The sequence below is a fragment of the Euprymna scolopes genome, chromosome 11 (assembly GCF_053919585.1).
Source record: "Euprymna scolopes isolate OS-2025 chromosome 11, ASM5391958v1, whole genome shotgun sequence".
Taxonomy (NCBI): domain Eukaryota; kingdom Metazoa; phylum Mollusca; class Cephalopoda; order Sepiida; family Sepiolidae; genus Euprymna; species Euprymna scolopes.
In genome coordinates this window covers 125,279,772-125,298,335 of record NC_136492.1, presented here as the reverse complement: position 1 = coordinate 125,298,335, position 18,564 = coordinate 125,279,772, and positions in this window count along the sequence as shown.

Here is an 18,564-nt window from a genome sequence, read left to right as displayed (position 1 = left end):
GGATTTATTATTTCATTACAAACGCATCTCTTAACTTAACTTACTGTAGCAGAAGTAGCAATAACTAAAATGAGGGGAAAAAGAGCTTACCTCGGGTACGTCTGTTGTGTCACCGGTTGGGGGGAAAAGAGCATTCCAAGATGGCGTCCAGGGGTTTTTATTAGCGTTTACCCCATGCAACTCTCGGAAAATCACGTTTCTTTCTCATGTGATTATGCAAATGGATAATTCTCGGCCACTATAAAAGCAAGAGGCTAGAGACGAGTCGGCAGTGTCCTGCAAACTGTGTGTGTGGGTGTTTCTGGCGATTGGAGTGTGTCTTCTTTTACCACGGTTATCACGGACAGGAATTCCCTCTCTTCTGGAGGTGGGCGATATTGACTATTTTGAAGTTGTACTGTTGCTGACAGAACATTTATTTTTTTTTGCCTACTACATTTTTGTTTCATCTTATTTCATATTATACTTATTTCATCAATAATTTTTCATAATTTTAACCCGTATTATCTTAAATATATATATATATATATATATATATATATATATATATATATATATATATATATATATATATATATATATATAAATATATATATTCATGTATTAATCGGGAAATTTGTGTGTATTTGAATGCAGTTGAAAATAATTCCGCAGTTAAATATTATTAAATAGCATAATGTTATGGATGTTACTGATTTTAAACGTTTTTTTCAGTGAGGTATTATTATTACTCTATTACATTTATTTTAACTTATTTAGCATTGAACAATTACCGTAAGGATCATAAAATAAAGATAAAACGTTCCATTAATAATCTTAGAATTAGTTTCGCAATTAGCTCATGAAAATTAGTATATTGTAAACCTTATGCCAACCCTCATATCTAAGGAAAATATAGATACGTATAAAATCAGTAATAATTAGCACCTCATGGGCAGTATATATAACTTGAGTTGACGGAACAAATACGATTGAAACTGACAAAGAGATTTGAGTTGAAACTAGTATAAATCCAAAAAAAAACGAATTATTCCATTTACGTGTTTGCCCCATAATTTTATTTGTATTTTAAATTTTATATTTGTGTTATATTTATTCTTATCTCTATATTCTTCTTGCTCCCGGTCTGTCCTTTCCGAACCTATATCTAGTACACGACCTGACCTCAATTAAGCGACCGGTCAAACTTTATGATTCTTTGAATTCTATTTAAAGAGATATCTATTTATATATATATATATATATATATATATATATATATATATATATATATATATATGTGTGTGTGTGTTTATGTGTGTATGTATATGAATATAGATATATATGTTTATATATGTCTGTGTATATGTATATATATGTGTATGTATGTTTGTATGTATGCATTATTATGTGTATATTATGTGTGTGTTTGTATATGTTTGCTCAATGGTATATAGGGGTGAATATGCACATGTTTGACCCCACTTCCTACTACTCACCACTATCTACTCTCCCTAATATTAACACCTCGCCTCACTAAAAATTATACAAATTTCTAATGAAAAGAATCCCACCACACTTTGAATCATTATCGCTGGACCCATCAACAAATTTTATACAAGCACTTGCCCGATTCGGATATCTACACAGCTATGCGGATTAACCAATATATGACTTGGACTTGATTACCAAACGGGTGTAAAGAACGCATAGCATGGATTTTACCAAGCAAGCTGGATCTAAAAAAAATGTCATATCCTTTATCTGCAATTCTTCCTACTACAGGACTTCTGATAAATTTAATGTTTTGACTTTGACTTCCATGTCTCACTGACTTTAGCATATGGGGGGCATACCTTATAAATATTTGCTAATATTTTCTCCTCTGATGAGATGGTAGACATCGACACCCTATAGGTTAAGGAGATTAACGTTCTAAAGCACTCTTTGTCTTGCTGAGAATAATAAACATTGTTTGATATGAAATTCATTTCAATGAGAGTTTTTGGAAACTACTTGAATTACAATTTAATATATACATATATATATATATGTGTGTATATTTGCGTGGGTGTGTATGTGTGCGTTTGTTTGTTAATATCTATAATGATTCTTCCACGTATTTAACAGGCTATCTTATTCTGAATATCATTCTTATAATTTCTTTATTATGCCAGTTTAAACAATAGTCACGTTCTATATTAAGTAGTTGAAAAAATCAGCTTGTTTTTACGATATGTTTCTGTGTTATATAGTTGTTATTATTATTTTTATTAGACGATACCATTTGTGCGCGTATGTTACGTGAGTTTTTATTAGTAAAGATATGAGTCTTAGTGAGAGTTCTTGTCTTATTACATATGATGTTGTATCTTAGAGAGAGAGAGATGTGTATGTAATGACATTTTATAACACAGACATATAATAACAATACAATTTACCTTTTGTAGAAATCACAAACACAAAGATGAGCTTTATCACAAAACACATGATGAATTTTATTTCCTTACGACCGGCCGTGATTTCCTCATTAGGAATTCAAAGTTTCACATTTTAGTTTATGAAGTGACGTCTCGCTTCAGACGTCCGCCTGTCTCTGAGTTTTCTCACTGACCGTCTCCCCTGACTGTCTCCCCGACCAACTAACTCACTTCCTATATTGAGAAATCCATGCATCCTGGCCACGTGAGCAAAATTCACGTGTTTCAACGTGCGCGACTTTGCACGTTTCCGACATTTATTTCTCAAAAACCTATTTTTTGTGTTGTTTCCACAAAGGAATTCAACCTACATATCTAATTTATTTAACCCATGTTTTATTATCCACATTCTTTTAACAATTGAGTAGTCTATTTATTATTTATTTCATCCGAATTAACAATTTACTGGGCATTCCATTTAAACCTATTGTTCTTTAAAACTTATGTCCAGGGTTCGATTTCTGCTTTCTCTTATTTTCATTTTAACTAATTTCTCTATTTTATACTTACATGAACAGGGGACAGCCCTTATCATGTAACATTTGTTCAGGGTCCTATTTGTTATTTGCCAAAACTAGTGGGATCCAAGCCACTGATCACCTACCTTGGATTTAACAGACTGGGCATATAGCTCTCTTGCATTTTTATTACTCTTTTACAGTGGTTGCTGGCAGACCTGAAAACAGCGTTAGTCTCAGTGCATTTATTACGTTGGTAGCTATGGAAAAAGTGATTTCTGTGCGCGATAGCAACAGCACATTCTGGGGAGAGCCATGGCTGGCTGTTATGTTTTTGTTGGAATTTTTTAGATGGTATGAATTGGTCTATGCCTTCAATTAACCATTCGGTCAGATCGAAAACGATAGAGGACATTTCCTTTTAAACATGGAGTGCAGAGGTAAATCAGATATGAATGTAAGGAAACTATCCAAGTCAGCCATAGAGTATCGGTATACAGTACGGTGGAGGGGTACGTCTGGGGGCTTCTTACATTTCGTTTTTATCTTAACTGATACGACGGAGTGGTCGGAGGATCCTAGAGGATAATGAACGGAACATGAACATAGCTCAGGGGAAGCTGAGAGAAAAAGGTCTAGGAGGCTTGCATATTGTGTATCGGGTGTATCGGGCACACGGTTGGGTTCGCGAACAATCTGAGTGAGGTCATAAGCAATGGACAAAATCATGACAAAACCTCCCCTCATCGTCTGTCTTATTTGAATGGCTCAGCCATTCCACATTATGGACGTTGAAGTCACCACAGATGTGGATGTTAGCCGAGGGATGTGAAGACAGTATGTGGTTTATTTTCTCAGATATGCTCTTAAAGATAGTAACTCCGCTGTTGTGGGGCCTATAGAGGGCAAATATAAATGCAGTGGTGTAAGCAAGTGCAACCCTGAAGCATATATAGGGTAAATTAGGATCTTCTCTAGAGATATCCATGCCACACGGGACGCTATTCTTAATGTAGGCACATATCTCATGCCCATGGCGGTCTTGGGGGTCAGATTTAGATGTTAAATTTGAGTATCCGTTAATTATGAACTAGGGAAATTGTCGGCCCTATTCCAGTTTCACTTAGAAATAATATGTTCGGGTTCGTCTCCTGTAATTAGGTTTCAACCTCTGGAAGGTTGGAACGTAGAGCCCTGATGTTGAATGCTTTTTTGCAGATGACGCCGATCTCCTGGTCCATAGTTAGAGAGATATAGAGGGTATAATGGATCTGTTTTCATAAGCTTGTGCGTATTTTGGGCTGACTATTTATCTTTAGAAGGCCAACGGCATATTCAATGCTCCACCAGGTAATTTGTATGTGGAACGCCATATTTTGCTCGACAACCAGAGACTTGCCGTGGTTAACACAATCGTGTATTATGGTTTTACTCTTGCCAGAGAGGGAACCCTGGATGCTGAGGTCAATTATAGGAACCAGCGTGCCATTAAGGCTGTTGCTGACTTGGAGAAGCAAGTGTTGTCTGAGGGGAGTATCAGTCTTCGTACACAGATCAGTCTCTAGAAATGTTGTATTTTACCATCTCTGTTTTACGCTTCTGAGGCCTGGACAACAAAAGGTAGACACATAAAAGTCAGGGAGAGACTGCACCAGCAATTTCTGAGACATTCTGGGCATCAGGTGGAACTTTTTAATACGTGATATTGATGTCCTCATGCGAGCTGACGAACCACGTGTCGAGAAGTTGGTTGTACGAAAACAGATGAAGCGGGCTGGACATCTGACAAAAGTTGGGCGGCGACAGATTTCCAAAGCACTTGTTCTATGGTGAAATTATACAAGGAAAGCGACAACAAGGTAAACCTAGGAAACGATTTTAAGACGAGATCAAATATATTTTTAAAACTCTTTGTGTTGACGTGTCCAGTTGGGAATCGTAAAAAGGTGGTCTCTTTGGTCTATCATGGCTGTGATAGCTTTGAGAAGAAAAATATTAGCATTCAAAAATAAAGCGGTATATCCGAAAGAAAAATCTGCCAGATATATCGGTTCAGTAAGATGCTTTCGTGCATAACCGTGTTTTATGTGGTAAAATTCATTTTTGCTGGAGGCGGCCTAGCTAGATACAAGCGATTACATGACGATCAGTATATCTTTTACGGGGAAAACATTATAGAGCACAGATGTTCTATTTGTTCTGTGGTTGTAAATAGAGAGGAGGCCTCAAGCGTTATATGAATCTTCACAGTAGAGCAGCACCAGGTCGCGCCCCTGAATCTCAGCTAAAGTGGGATCCATGCAATAGAGTGTATAAAAGAAGGACCTGTCTGAAGAGCCACATCCGTTCCCATAGTAGATAGAAATTGATGCATCTTGATCACATCTCCACATGTATCAATTTGTGTGTAAAAAACAATATATATATATATATATATATATATATATGAAATAAACAAATTCAAAAAGTAAAAAAGAGCATTAAATAAAACAAATTAATAATTCAAATATAATAAAAAAAATTAAATGGAATAAATCAGGAAAAAATAACAAATTGATAATATTTTAAATGTACAGGGAAATGGATAAAAAATCAAGAATAATTCAAGGGAAGGACGGTCTTCTTCAGTCAAGGAATGGCAATCGCCATATATATATATATATATATATATATATATATATATATATATATATATATATATATTTATTTATATACATATATGTATACATATATGTATATAAATATATATATATATATATATATATATATATATATATATATATATATATATATATATAGGAAATCTGTATTAATCGAAATATTATATTTAAGCGTATTTTATTGCCGGCAATATCGGGCGCATTGTAGTATATATATATATATATATATATATATATATATATATATATATATATATATATATATATATATGTATATATATATATATATATAAAGCAAATCAAAACACGAAAAAGACATTTCAAAATATAATTTTAAATATATAACTTACTATATTTACTATGATAAAAAGGTAAAAAAAATAATACTTTTAAGCAGGAATATGCTAATAATATTTGTGTCTTAGGCAATGTTTTATTCTTACAAGGACATCAATCGAAGTACATATATTATACGCCTATATAAAAGCTATGCAAAAGTTGATTTGTCAAACGATCTGTCATGTCATAATTGATTAGATAAAACTGTATAAACATTTATAAGTTTTCTAAAATAGTAACGAATATGATTTATTTAAGTGAGTTTTGCTTTTAAACTTTATTCTGAGATATGCATGTATATGTTATATCACCGATATTGCTTTTCTATATGTACCCCGGTTTTATATTTAATTACGTTTTACATACTATTAAATATGGTCCAATGTTTATGACGATTATTACGAATGCAAGCAATGTAATATAAGCAAGCAAATTCAACTTATGAGTTAAATGAAAATTGTGTTATTGTAAAAAAATAAATAAATTATTATTCTTAAGAAAGATGTGTCGTTCTAATGGATTATATAGCTACATATTTATTAAACGAATGAAAAAGTCAAAGAGACATTACAAGGAAAACGAGAACGTATCCTTAAATGACATCGGTTATATAGAACAAATTTCATTTAATTACTATAAGTAATATTTAGGAAACATGAAGGTATGCGTTTAATTAAAATAGTTAATATAGGCACGTGAGGATAATCCTATATATAAAACAAAACCATCTTTGGAAAATCAAATCAACACATTTAAAATCGACACTAAGCAAGCAAGCAAGAAAATAAACAAATGAAAAAAAATCAGAAATCAACATTGAAAAATTCCTTTGTGAAATTTAACAACGCACGCGGCAATGGGAACATAATTAGAACATGTTGAAATATATACACGAGGAAGCTTTTGAGATTGCCTGCCCGCCTTGATCCCAGTAAGGTGATTATTACGTCGAAGTAAACCAAAATTGTTACGCCATGCCACTGGGGAAAAAACCGTTGAGCTTAAATAAGATTACGGATTAATTGACATGCCTTCAGAGATTGGTATCCGGCCTATGCCAAAGAAACGTGTTTCGGTTATATATAAAGGATTTGAAAACGCTAAAGGAAATTGCACTCCCTGGACTCGGTGATGGAACTTTCCGTTGTATTTCGCTGTAAATCTATTTAAATATGTTCTTTTCTGTCGTTGTTGAATTCAAAAGTATGCATAGGCGAAAATAAACGCCTCTTAAATTTTGTACACGAGTGCAGTTAACATGCCAAGAAGGATAATGGAAGAGATATTTAAATGATAAGGACCTCAATTAATAAGATCGCTCAAAATATTATGGTAATTTATGCAAATATGTCTTTAAAAATAAAGGAGTCGTTTCTTATCCGCAATATATTATAGTGGGCGATATTATAGTGATTGGCGTCGTTCGTTCAACTCATTTATTTTTTACTCTTATTCTTGATGTACATTTCCAGATAAGTATTATATATATATATATATATATATATATATATATATATATATAAATATATATATACATATATATATAAATATAATATATATATATATATATATACATCAATTACGACGAATTTACTTACTCAACGGAGACAGTAAGATAGTTGTCGCTCTTATTACAGAAATGGTGGTAAAGTTGGTGCTAGACAATGGCTATGTTAATTCTTCAAACAGAAGGTTGGCGTTCCTTGCTGTCTAGGATCAATAGACCATACTACTATATTGTGGGATCAAAGTAAAACGGCTAACACTAACAAATCTGCCAAACATCATGTCATTTGGGTAGACATAGAAAATGCGTTTGCCTCAGTAAGATCTCAAATACTTGAAAAATAATGTTTTATTTTGATCCCAGTAAACGTTAGAAATCTTATATTAGCTTATTTGAAATGGACGTATATATGGAAGAATGTGTTGTCTCTCCACTAATGTATGTGCTTGTAATGGAGATGATATTGCATAATACCGGAACACACACCAATAAAAAAATATATTTTGGGGGAACTCATTTTCAGTATCCTTACCGTTTATATGACTGGAGTCTCCGCTTTGAATGCTGCGTGCCGGGGAACCTGTTAGTAGAGAATAAGAAGGGTACTGATATGGTTGTCTGCTCCTTTAATAGGGGACCGCCTTTTCTTATGACATCGTAATAATACAATCAACAATAAAACACATGTTTCACGGGTACATTTAAGAAGATTACTTTAAAATGGATGATATTATCAGCGAGTTACATATATACATACAAGATGGTTTATGTTAATAAAGAGTTTGAGAACATTAAAAGAGCGTTTTATGTATACACGTGAATATGAACATATATCAGGCATGGCGTTAGTTCTTTGCTGAAAGGCTGTGCTCATTATAATTATGTATGTGAAAGCAGAATATTCGTTGAAGTACCAGATGAAAGGGTTTGTTAGGTTACACGAGTATCTTTGTTTATCTTAAGAACATAAACGCCCTATCAACGTGTGGACGTAATCTGCGTGCCACTTACGTTTGAGGTTCGACTGAAACGGCGAGACGAGATCCATCTCGATGTGAAGTGAAAGAGAAAGAATAAAGCAAGAAAACTGAAGATTGCACAAAAACGCCACATTTTGGGCAACACGAGGTTTACCTCTTGGGTGTTATGTAAAAGTGTATGTATGGATATGTGTTCGGTTTGATAAAAACATGTTTATATAATGTATTATAGGAAGGCGTTGATAGATAGCGCTACATTATTGACAGAATTCAGATCACACAAGAAATAAAGCTTGCCAAATTAATGGAATGCTTACATGTGTTATGTTGTAAATTAAACCGTGAAAATGCAAAAATCTATTTATATTTATAATAACTGGCAGAGAAACAACCTTCTTTTTGGACGGAAACAAAATCCCAACAATACGCCAAAAACGCGTTATAACCTTGATCGCTGCTATTGACAACTTCTGACTGATCCACACTTTTGCCAAGACTTACAACAAATGATAAAATATAGATTCTGTTAAATTGAAAAATGCGATCACTTAAACAAAGACAAGATATGGTGCATTTACTCCGAATTTATTTCCAAGTAATCATGGCGATTTATGAATTATCAGTTACGAAGTTTAAACCAAAGAACGACTGATCAGAAAGTTTCGGAGAAAATGGTTAGGGGTGTTTATATCCCTGAAAAAACGTAGTGCTATAAATTTCATTAACGAAGTTAAAAATTCTAAGGTTCTTACTTGTTGAGAAATATAAATTGAGTAAAGCTCAATTTTCCAGGTGACTATCCTGACGCAGTAGTAAAAAGTGCTGATTACCGAGTAATATACGGTCGACAACAGTTGCAAAATTGCTGTAGAAGATGCAGAATCGTCCCTGAAGATACTGGAAGTATTCGGTGCTGAGTAATGCGGGAAAGCAGGTCAAACGCTGCACCCAAAATAATGGTTGTCCAAGAGATCCACTGTAAAGAGGAAGAAAATGGTTTAGCAGATATTAGCATATATCCGTAATTTAGAGAAAATAAAATTGCTACAGCTGTAGGTCAGAGTTAACAAGACGCATGCACTAAGGGCGGGAGCGTTAAAACCATAGAAATTACATGGCGCGACTCGCCTAGACAATTAAGGTGTTTATATGCAACGCATTTATGATGTCTTACCAACAACTTGTAATGAATGATAATCTCCACGGACCCTATACAAATCTTAACATCTTGGGCTATTTGGCGAATAGTAATGCACCGATCTCTCAATATGGCAGCCTCTACGTGACGGGCACATGCCTCATCAATGGAAGAAGGGAGGGCGACCGGGTCTGGGAGCTTTTTCCTCAGACTTCCGCTCATGTTTGAATTCACGATGCAAGCGTTTTACAAGGTAATATAATGAGGGATTATGAGCATACGTTTATTTCATTTCATCAAATGTCTCCCGTTGTGTGCGTCCTTTAATATAGAAACACCGGATCATTGCTCGACCTTCAACAGGTTCCAATTCACACCTGCGTCAGTTGAAACACCTGTAAAACAGAAACCACAATTAGTTCAGAGCTGTACTTTGCCACATAAGCCGTATAGATATAAACATGCAACATTTCAGTTGGATACAGGAAACTGGAAGTGGGTCAAGGGCATTACTTATTGCACGCATCTCGTATTATATCACTTTCGTTTTGTTATTTATTACGTGATTAAAAATAATTTTGGTATTACATTGGTAAAAAATGTGTATCCTTTCTAATAGTCACGTGTTGGTGCGTTTACATAATTCTGTGTACAATTTATAAAAAGAAGAATATTTTGTTCGATCTCTCTTTCTTTCTTTCTCTCTCTCTCTCTCTCTCTCTCTATCTATATATATATATATATATATATATATATATATATATATATATACATGTATGTAAGTGTGTATAAGAACACTTTTTTACACAGAAATGAATGTTTCTAATCTGATCTAAATATATAATGTTATTTGGAGTTATGTTGGTGTCACATTATAATTGTATATATGCATATGAATATGTACACCCACACACACACGCACACACACACATATGTATATATATATATATATATATGTATGTGTGTATATGCTTTAATTTAAGACGAATATATTCATATAGATATATAATAATTACCTATATATGTTAAATGATAAGGGCTGTCCCCTGTTCATGTAAGTATAAAAATAGAGAGATTAGTTAAAATGGAAATAAGAGAAAGCAGAAATCGAACCCTGGACATAAGTTTTAAAGAACAATAGGTTTAAATGGAATGTCCAGTAAAATGTTAATTCGGGTGAAATAAATAATAAATAAACTATTCAATTGTTAAAAGAATGTGGATAATAAAATATGAGTTAAATAAATTAGATATGTAGGTTAAATTCCTTTGTGGAAACAAACAAGGAAAATAGGTTATTGGGAAATCAATGTCGAAAACGTGCAAAGTCGCGCATGTTGAGACACGTGAATTTTGCTCACGTGGCCGGGATGCATGGAGTTCTCAATATAGCAGGTGGGAGTTAGTTGGTGGGGAGAGTCGGAGAGAGTCGGAGAGAGTCAGAGACAGTCAGTGAGAAAACTCAGAGACAGGCGGACGTCTGAAGCGAGACGTCACTTCAGAAACTAAGATGTGAAACTTTGAGTTCTTAATGAGGAAGTCGACCGGTCGTCAGAAAATAAATTCACCATGTGTTTTGGATAAAGCTTATCTTTGTGTTGTGATTTCTACAAAAAGGTAAATTGTATTGTTATTATATGTCTGTGTATAAAATGTCATTACAACAACATCTCTCTCTCTAAGATACAACATCATATGTAATAAGACAAGAACTCTCACTAAGACACATATCATTACTAATAAGAAGTCTCACAAGAAAAAGCATCACTTATAATAGTCTCTCTCTAAGACTCTTTAATGAAACAACTATATAACACACATATATATATATATGCATATATATATATGTCTGTAGATGTGTGTATTCATACACATATGTTATAATAACTTATATATATATATATGTGTGTGTGTGTGTGTGTGTGTGTGTACATTTATCTGATTGAATGAACGCGAAATTTATATGTGTTTATGTGTGTAAGCGTGTGTAACTAGGTATGCAATATGTCGCTGTATAGGGATTTTCCCGTTTCTACCCTATTCTCTTTCGTAAGAGCTGACTATATAAATAACACTAAATTCTAGTGTTTACCTCCGGGTAGTATTCAGTTGCACTGGCTTTATTTCTAGATCTTCTAAAATATATCCAGTTCAACACACGCCAGCACACAGATAAGCACTTAAATAAGACTATTATCAGAAACATTATGTATGTGAAAATTCTAAACCCCGCAATCTTATTTACTAACATTGTATTATGCATATTGTATTATATTATTAGTGTATTTGTGAACAATTAACAATAATAACATATTCATTTTTATGACATTATATAGTGTAATATCTTATTTACTAATTAATGTTTGTTTCTTAATATAAACGCATAAAAGTAATATTAAATTATTTTAATTTGTATCTTTCTGAAAAATTAAATCTCAACACACTTCCGTATTTATGTCAGTGAATTCTCTGTCGATTTACGAGTAAATTGAGAAAGCATAAATTCTCCGATTAAATGCAAGAAATTATTATCCCGCTTCCGATAATGTACGATGTTTAACGCAAATGGTTATCATCATTCCTGTAATAAACGGTTTACAATATTTTTGACATTTTTTAAATTTTCCTCATGATTTGTATTTTTTAATTACATCTTTATTTTTTTAAAGTAAATGCCTTGATCGTTCATGTGACATTTTAGATAATATGTATTTTTGTTTCCTTTATCATATTTCCATTGTCTTAATTTTTTTGAATTGTCTTACCGAGAAAATATATTAGATTTATATTTTTTATACCCAGCTAATTGTTATCATATGAGAAAAAATACATTTTTGTTTTATGTATTAGAACTAGACTCAGATTTTCTTGAGACGAGAAAATAGTACAGTCTATCTTCGTCGTATATGTTTTCATCAAATTTTAAATAGTTTCCTCAGGATTATTATATTACTAGTTTGTATATTTGATATTCACATGACTTTTTTTCTTTTTTTACTAACGGAAGTACGAATGTAAACGAAGTCAAGTCATTATTAAAATCTAAGAATACATCTCTTTACGTCTGTTGTCGAATGAACATTTTTACAATAAATCCGCCGAACATTTTTGAAACCATACCAACCAACTATTACTAAAGCTTAAAACAACTAATCTGGAAACTTATAAAAAAACTGCAATAAAAATAGGAGCATGTACAGAGCAGGTATTTTAAAATGTTTTCGTCCATGTAAAGTATATTATTCTTCAGAAGTATCCTGCCAAATTCGAAAATGGCACTGTCTTGCTAGGAAGTTTTAATGGGATTACAAACCGTACTTATTATTTACTTCATAAAAGTAGCATGCTCTTGTTTCGTAAGCCATGGAAATATACGTGTTCTAAGAAATACGGAATTGTATATTTCGGCCATCCACACTAAGAATTGTAGTTTCTACCTTCAGAATTATATCAATGTAAAACATTGCGGCACGGTTAATGATAGAAAAAGAAACAATACTGTTCCTGATAGAAAAAAAAACATAACGATGTATCGTTCTTGGAGTTGTTGCTAATCATCACTGATAAAAGGTTGATTTATCTGAAAAAAAATCTAAACCACATTGGAAAATATATCCAAATTCGACGAGATATATCGGGAGAAGCTCGGATGTTACAGCAACCGAAAATGCCATTCAAGATCAGAAGAGTAGTATTCGAAATCCAAATAATCCGAATAAAAATCCCTGTGTTTAAAATCAGAGAAAATAATAACATGTACACATCTTAGCAACAAAACTATACATTTATATTAGCGTTCAGTAGATCAAGACTTTGTGTTAAGTAAGTTAAAGTAATCCTTTTTTTCCTGGTTCGTAAATATTCATTATTTGCTCTTTGAAAATATCCTTTCCGTGCTTGCTTGTTCGCTTTAAAATGTTCATTATTTAGTTTTTTCAGAATGTTCGGGTCAAGCATCGGGGATCAAAAGTTGCGTGATATATAGACGTCTGACACAGTTTACGCCTTGAGGTATTTCGTGGTTTGAAAGATCGCGTGTCTTAACGACAATCTTTGCATTCCAAATAACAAGTGGAATATTCTCTTGGTTCTACCGCATCACGGTGAAGTGATGTATCTTTGTATGAAGAAACGAAAATAATCAGATTTTCTTCAATGAACGATCGTGTTGTTTAGGGAAAACGCATCGCCCATTAGAGTTGCATTCCCATTGGTAACACATAAAGGATGCGAGTCTTTAAGTTTACACTGAGAATATCTAAGGAAATACACACTATCAAATAAGAATGTAAAATGTTTAGATATTGTGCACTTAAATATATATGAAATTAAATAAATCGAGATATATACACACACACACACACACACACACATATATATATATATATATATATATATATATATATATATATATATATATATATGTATAATAACATTTATACTGGGCGTAGTTTTCTTATTCCCAATTGTAGAGTTTTTTTCAATAGTTAAACAAAATATCACAAAGAAGAAACAATGGACAGCTACAGAAACTATAACATACTTCTAAAATATATTTTTCCGTTTTACTGTTTCCTCGTAAACTCAAATACAACATTTAAAAAACGAAAATTAGATTAAAAAACTGAATAAATAATCAATGGGGTTAAGAAAACACCATTAAGACGGTTTTCCGCCGTCATATTCCAAACTGTGCGTCATCCAAATCGGGGATGGGGTAAACAGGCTAAAAACAGGGGCATAAATTAATTGCCAGTGTAGGAAACATATTGGGGAAAGGAGAAAAGAAAACAATCTGATCAAAATACCATCGATATTATGGTTATAATCCTATGTTAACAAATATATGATTGACGTGTGATTAATACATACCACCTCGAGAATTTTTAAATGGACGTTCGGGCTTTCTCTGTGTAAGTTAGAGAATGTTTCATCGTTGTATCCTTTAATGCCGATTTTGAATAACTATTCATATACACCGATGGCCGACGTATGGTCATGTACCCTGCGGATGTTTGCCATCTTGGTGTGCACGTAGTCGGTTCGCACTGTCAGTGAAAATGATTAACCATCATATTTTATTGGCTAGTGGCGAAACTACACTTTGGAAATGAGGCGGTATGATTTCTCGTCCCAAACATCGAAAAACATTACCATACGTAATACATATCGTCAGAGTCACGCATATTCCATCTTTAAAAGCCATAATTTGATTACGTATACATTTGTCAAATATGCGTAAAGCATGTCCATTGGCCAATAGAATCTCAATTCTGCTTTTAAGTGCTACATTTACTTTATTATAAAGCAGACTAACGACACCACCTGGACTACGGGTTAATCAGATTTTCTTTTCTTTTTAGGGGAGAACGAATCTAGCTCATGTATTGATATTTAAAGGTAAGTCTCCGATATTTGCTGATAATAAAACTCATGCCAAAAATTATGACAAGAGGAAAGAACGTATTTATTAATTGTCTTTTAAGTATACCTCAATGCAATACGAAATATGTTTAATTGTTTCAAAAATCCCTCAGATTCTGTACTAGAAGAACACAGAGCAAACTGCCATGCTCCATACGGGAAGTACACATTTATCTCCGAATATGATACAAAAAAAAACTTGACAAATGGTTGCCCCAAAAGACTTCCGATTACTACCGCCATTAATTTGATAGTATATTATCCTATAAAAACTACCTCCGGCATATTATATTGCAATATCATAAGCATAATAAATATATATGGAAATGAGGGCTTAGCTAGGACATTACGATAAAAACTATTGACAGAGTTCAATATGACATCATTATATAAAACCTAAAACATGTACGTGTGTATGTATGTATGTATGTATGCATGTATGTATGGGTGTGTGCACGTTTTCTGTATGTCTGCAAAAGGATTTTTTCGCCGGGCTACTCGGAGGCTCACATTTCTTAAAACGTTTTACATGCTGTCTAGATAATAATATGTAAGACTAAACAACGGGGACAGCGTGTGTTTAACTTGCCAGTTTTAAACGCTTTTTTCCAGATTTTTAGATCGATTCATGACAAGTTAGCTTCTACGCATGTCATAACACGCGCACAAGATACGATTAAATATTAAAAACACCGACCTACTTTCGCCCATGCGTCCATAGCACAATGGATTAAGTGACAGCATCGTTTTCTTAAGATTACAGGTTAAATCAGATTTATCCGATATATTTTTGCGATTTCTAAACTTTTAATATTGAAAAAGGTTATTTATACCATTTTTTTTTTGCTTTTTGCTGTGTGTTTGTTTTTTTTTCCGAACACGTTAATGTTTTAAATTTCTTTGGGTTTTTGTTTTTGCAATGTTTTAAAGAAGTTTCACGTTCATCTGCTGTTTTTGTTTTGTTTTGATTTTTCGATATTTTACGAAGAGTAAACGGAGTTATTACTTTGCTTATTCTTTATACCCCCCATACATACCTCAAAACACCCGGGCAGCGCCGGGTACCCCCGCTAGTCTAATATTGAAGAAACACTGGTGACTACACCAAGTATGTCATAACGACAGAAAATTCCACATAATTGAACACATGACACACAAACGAATTTTGCAAACGAGTCAGAAATGCAAACTTCAGAATATATCTTTAAACCCGGTTCTGTTATATCGGCTACCATTACCTAATTAATGTGATTGGATCTCAGCTTGGAAAAAAGTTATTTCCCAGGAGCATTGTACTTACTGACTATGAGTTAGCATTACATATATGTACCTTGAAGAAACACCAGACGAATTCGATCAGACGTTACCGTTAGAATGTCATCACCTTTTAGGAAGACTTAGCAGCGAAGTTATAGTTTAATTTCTATTTTTCCTGCCCTATCACATGTATTTGTGTCGCCTTAATATCAGAGGTTGTAAGACTGTCAGATGTCACCATTATTTGATTAATAAAAATGCTTTGGCCGAGAATGTGGGATCCATAGTTTTTTTTATTGTTTTGTTGTATAAATGCCCTTATTGGACAGAAAAAGGTATAATTGCAATAAAATAGACTGTTAGCAAGATGAACAAGAGACCATATCAGACAGGACATGACCTGATATGTAGAAGGTACGCGTTTATAAAGTTAGGGATACATAATTTAGAATTAAGAAAACTCCACCTCCTGATTAATATATAAAGGATGTGCAGCAAAATTACGTCAATGATATATCTATATATCTTTAAAAGTGAAAGTGTATGTCTGTCTGCCTGTGTACAGTTCCCTACACAACAATACTGGTAGTTTCTGTCTACATACTCGAAATTTTGTATACAGAGTATTGAGATATAGGAAAACCTTTTAAATCCGATGTCGGCAGTGATGTTACTGTTAAAGGGTCAAACTTAACATATTTGACTTATCTGCCAATTTTGCGTTTAAACAAATGAAATTTTAGATACAGTTTCCTTTGACATCGATTTAACTTAATAACTTGATGTGAGCCCCAGCAATTAATATAGATGGGACATAATAGTGACCAAAGTAAAAATATGACCTCATTGGTCTCTAGTAAATTACAAACGACAATTTCTGGTGTAAACATTTGAACTTTTACGTAAAAGGTATCCAAACTTTTTATTCGGGTTGTTTCGAAAAATTAAGCTACAGATATATAAATGTGTGTATGTATGTTAGCATGTCTACCAGAACTTTCGTCAGAGGCGACGGAGTTTCACAAGATAAGTATAGTTTTGAGGCTTGACCCTTAATACGACACATACCGAAAATGTATTTACCTTCAACTGGCCCTATGCTACAGGGAGAGCTTGTTTTTTCGACGATATTTTCGAAAGCCAGCCCCTCTTTTTTATTGCCAAGCCTTAATTTAAACCTATGCCATTTCTGATTTGGCGGTGGTCGTAACAGCTAACACGTCACGTTTTTTAACGTCCTTTTCCTTTTTCAGGCTATGGGTTCGAGCCGGCCTTCCCACTAACACTTTTTTTGCTCGAAATACACCTCAAAACACCCGGGAAACGCAGAGCGCTCATGCTAGTATATATCTATATATATACATATATACATAACTACTTCATTTACTCACATAATATTAACATACGAAAGTATAAATTTACGCGTAAACTTTTAGTATTTACTTAAAAAGTGATCCATACGTAGGTAGAGCTGGTTAGTAAGTTATAAAATATATATTGCGATTAAGCTACAGAAAATATTCCGGTGTTGAACAACTCTATGACTCTTCAGACTTATGCGCATAAGCCTGAAGAGTCATGGAGTGGATGAAACGCGGAATTATCAGTGTAACTTAACCGCAATATATATTTTACTAGCAGGGGTACCCGGCGTTTCCCGGGTGTTTGTAGGTGTGTGTGGTGTTAAATAAAAAAATAAACCGGGGTGTAGTATCGAACCCGAAGCCTGTGAGGCGAAGTTTGTAAATAAAATCGGCCAGCCAGAATAAGTTAGTGAAAGATGTTTGAATGGCGACGAGCGTTACAGCCGACGATGATGACGATGTAAGCATTGTTATAAGCGAAGTAAGAAAAGAAAACAAGGTTTTAATTAAGCGGGGGGGTAATCAAAACATAAAAACACACAAAAAATCTAACGTAAGGCAACAGACGTTGAAAACAGTAAACGAACACGTTAAAATGGCTTAAATTAGCCTGTTTCAATATTAAAATTTAAAAAATTGGTGGATACCCGCGCATCGCTAGGAATAAGCGAAGTAAAAAAAAACAAACAAAAAAAAAACAGGAAAACGAACGTTACGTTAAAAATAGCCTAAATAACACAGGGTTCAATATTCAAACATAAAAAATCGAAAAAAAGACTCATCTCACACCACGATTGGAACCCAAAAGGTTTAGATAATAAACAAACGCGCTAACATACTGCGCTAAAGCGACTGAGACGAAATGTGTTCGGTTTTCCAATTATTCAAAGTAAATCAGGTCACGACGGCATGACGTCATCTGACGCATGCGTAGAATCGGTCATCGTCACGAGTAACCCGTTTTTTGTTGACCCCCCC